Here is a 4,301-nt window from a genome sequence, read left to right on the forward strand (position 1 = left end):
ATCGGAAAATGATGCAATAACGTGGTCAAGGGAAGCCGCTTAGATATCTTGGATCTTAATATGGTCAAAATCTCATATTCTTATTTTATCATCAGAAATTTTCCACCCTTAAATAATAAATTTTAAATACTTCTCAATTGATGGAACTCAAAAGTCACAGAGAAAAAAGAATATAATTTTTCAAACTCATAAAATAAAATTCATTAAAAAAATTGTTCGAGGTCTCGTTGTTCCATCAATTTAAGAACACGTTCTAAAATTCATTCTCTACAAATGGTGAGCTTATGGTACAAGAAAATTTTCAAGAGAAAATAGTGTTAACTAGTTTTAACATGTTTCGACAGGTCATTGCATTCCACGAATACTGCACAACACCTTACAACGTGTCAAACCATGCAAAGCCACATTTCAATTGGCATGTTTCTTAATCTCACAATTGGTAAAATTAATATGATCTTTAGAATTTATATTTTTGAATAAATATCAAATCGATATATCAATAAAATCAAGTCAAAATGGGCAATTACATATCCTTCCTCTACCGACATGGGTAGATAAAAAGTTTGTGGTGGTACCATAGCGATACATAGATTAGGCCCACTCACTCGACAATTCCATGCTCACTTAATAAAAACGAGCCTATCTAATTGGCTGCCCACAAGGGAATTATTAGAAAGACAAAAAAAAACTTATCTAAGTGGCAGCTCACAAGGGACCAGCCCTAAGCCCAGCTGTAATCTGGCCCAAGTCCCTTCTTCATAACTCTGTACAAAGCCATCGAGACCCCCATGACTACTTCCCACCACAACTCCATAATCAGACCCCGTGCTTGAAAGATCCAAACCAAAGTGTGAATCTCATCACACCGAATCGCGGATAAAACACTTGATGCTGAAGTCAACTTGCCGCCACCTGGTGTAGGTTTGGGACGGAGAAGCCCAGTCATGATCTTGCCTGCCACAGAGGTGCGTCAGATCAGCAAAAAAAACCTAGGCCGCCAACCATATCTGTCAGCCCTCACCACCACAACTCCATCACCAGAGTAATAAATGGCCCCGTGCTTGAAAGATCCAAACCGAAGTGAGAATTCCATCACACTGAATCTCCAATAAAACCCTTGATGCCGAAGTCAACCCGCCGCAGCCTGGTGTAGGTTTGGGACAGAGAAGCCCAATCGCGATCTTGATTGCCACAAAGGTGCGTCAGATCAGGAAAAAAACTTAAGCCGCCGACCATATCTGTCAACCCTCGCACCAGCACTTTCCTTGCATCCTAGATCGAGCTTTTAGAGAAAGCACCATTCGTCCGGCAGCGGTACCTCAGTGTTGATCGATCGGGGCCAACACATGCGCTAGGCCGCAGCTAGACAAGCACCGTTGGTAGCGCCGGAAACACCTAGGGGTCGAGAGAACTTTTGCGGTTCAAGAGATAAAGTCTTTTTCTTTTTTGGAGAAGCTATTCTATAATCCTATTATTCTTTAGAATTTATATCAATTGACGGCATACCAAATTAAATCTCTAATGGATTCTTTTTTACGGTTTTCAAATTCAAAAAATAAAAGAATTTATAAATAAATAAATATTAAAAAAAAACATGTTCTATATTTCAGTATTCCAAAAGTTTAGGCATATATATTCTAAAAAGTCATGCTCAATGATAACAAAGCTCATTGTACAGGTAAATTTCAAATGGCACATGGAATTCAAAATGCAACCTCATGATACATCTAATGTGCCAAACCATTTTAATCAAATTTTCCGATGTCATGAACTCACTATTGGTAAATTATGATTTTCAAAAAAGTCTCCTGATTGACAAAACTCAAAAATATTGGCCCTTTTTTTCATGATTTCTAATTTTCTATTATTGAAAAAAAAAATCACTTCCAATACCAATAATTTTATGAATTTTTCCTTCATGATATATTAGATTTTGTTAATATTTATTTTTAGTTGACTATATCATTAATTACATTTTTTTAATCTAAATATGTATTTCGTTTTACAATTACCTGTTTATCTATCTATACTATTATTAAGAGAATAGGGTTTGTTAGCTAAAATCTAAAATTTTGACAGAATTAACCCTAGAAGATTAATAAACTTTGAAAATTAATTAAATCACAAGGATAATTAAGACATTTACAAAATATATTTTTATTAAAAAAATTTGAAAAAAAATATCCACAACTCACTTTTCTCTGCAATAACCAACTTTTTTCTTTTTTATTTTCTGAAAAAAAAAATTAATAACTTGTGGAAAAATGCTAGTTATTAATTATTTTTGTTTCTTCTACCTCGCTCTGTTAGGGTTTGTCCACTTAGTCGTCTGGCCTTGAGTGTTAAAATTTCTCTTCTGCTCTCACTGATGGAGAAACCTATGGGTTTTAACCTATTTCTCTTCCTCCTCTTTGCTGTCTTTGGGTGGTGGTGGAGTTGGTTTAGATGGTGGATCTAGGTTGGCTCTTCCGGTCAGATCTGCAAGTGTAGTCATGGGTTTAGGATCTCCCCTTTCACTTGATTATGAAAAGGGAACCCGGCGATGGGTTATTGTGACGGGATATTTTTGCCCAAGATTTCAATCTTGATTTGAAAGATGGTGGCGGTGGTGGACTTCAGAATGACGTTCCAACCTTCATAGGCTAGCTCCATCCTCTTCTTTGTCTTCTTCTCTCTTAGTAAGGGGATGAATCTCGAATCGTGTTGGTCTAGTCACAAGGGATCAACCGATCAACAGGTCTTGGTGAATTGCCGGTGCAATTGATAGAGGGTGCTAGCAGTGATGGCGGCTTGTTAGGAGTTGCTGCAAATTTTTTTAGGGTTCTTTTAGAGTGTGGGCCGGTTATGGGCTTTTGTCTGTTAATTGGGTCTTTTTTTATTTAACTTTTTTTTTTTATGCGGGTCATGATGGATGTGAGGTCTGCGATCTCTCTGCTTTTTTTAAAGGAGATGCTGCAGAGTGCAGATCTACCTTCAACTCTCATGTTTGTCTGCAGTTTCCTTAAAAAATTTAGAGAAATTCGTCCAAACAGTATCTGAACTTTTCCAGACTATTAATTTTCATACCTATACTTTGAAAAATCTCATAATAGTACCTGAAGTTTTGGCCCCGACCCAAATTTCATACCTGGCAACAGTAAAAATGTTAACTCTGTTAACTTTTAAAGGGTTTTTTCGTCATTTTACTATTCATCCTCCTATCTTATCTGAAACCATCCTCATCTCCATCCTCTTCTTCTCCTCCACCGAAAGCATCTCAAAGATTCAGTCTTTGCACACAAAATCCAAAAAAGTTTTCAGCATTCCCTTACATTTCCCATATACTGATTAGCTCACTATAACAAATTAACAATGCATTAAAGCCAATTTCTCTTACTTTCAACTCAGACCGATTAGCTCATTCATATACATTCCTCCCAAACATACATTATGCATCATAAAGCTTCAAACTTTTTGCAAAATTACACAAAATCAAACAACTTTCAGCTATCCCAACACACCTACCAAGCCAAATCCACCTAAAACACCATAAATTCTTCAATTTCTACCAAACAAATGCAAAATTGAGCAACTACACAAGTCAAGGTAGCCTACCCTCACCTCGGCTTCCCTAGACTGGCCTGCCACCCTCCCTGCCTGCAGTAGACTCGCGTCCGACAGCCCGCGCCTTGCACACCCCACCTCTTCGCCCGCAACGGCGCTGCTGCACCTGTACGCATGGCCCAACTCTCGCCTAGCCGCGCACGGCCGGCTGCCCACCTCGCCTAGCCTCGCACGACCCGAGAAGGCCACTGCTCGCCGGCGCTCTCCACCGTCGCAGCACCCAGATCGGCGACGATGTAGCAGCCCACTCATCCCCAATCCCCGCCAGCCCACACGGGCCTCAGCCTTGTCCAGCGCTGCACCCCAGGCCTCCGCGGCCCCGCGCACGCCTCCCCGCCTGACAGCATCCACTCTCGCCCGACCTCGCCTCCCTACAAACCATCCATCGCTGCAGACCAGAAGGAAGGAGAAGGGAGAAAAGAAAGAAGAAGATGGAGATGAGGATGGAGATGGTTTCGGTGGAGGAGAAGAAGAGGATGGAGATGAGGATGGTTTCAGATAAGATAGGAGGATGAATAGTAAAATGACGAAAAAACCCTTTAAAAGTTAACAGAGTTAACATTTTTACTGTTGCTAGGTATAAAAATTGGGTCGGGGCCAAAACTTCAGGTACTATTATGAGATTTTTCAAAGTATAGGTATGAAAATTAATAGTCTGGAAAAGTTCAGACACTGTTTGGACGAATTTCCCTATCTTT

Source organism: Rosa rugosa, chromosome 2 (genome assembly GCF_958449725.1).
Source record: "Rosa rugosa chromosome 2, drRosRugo1.1, whole genome shotgun sequence".
Lineage (NCBI taxonomy): Eukaryota > Viridiplantae > Streptophyta > Magnoliopsida > Rosales > Rosaceae > Rosa > Rosa rugosa.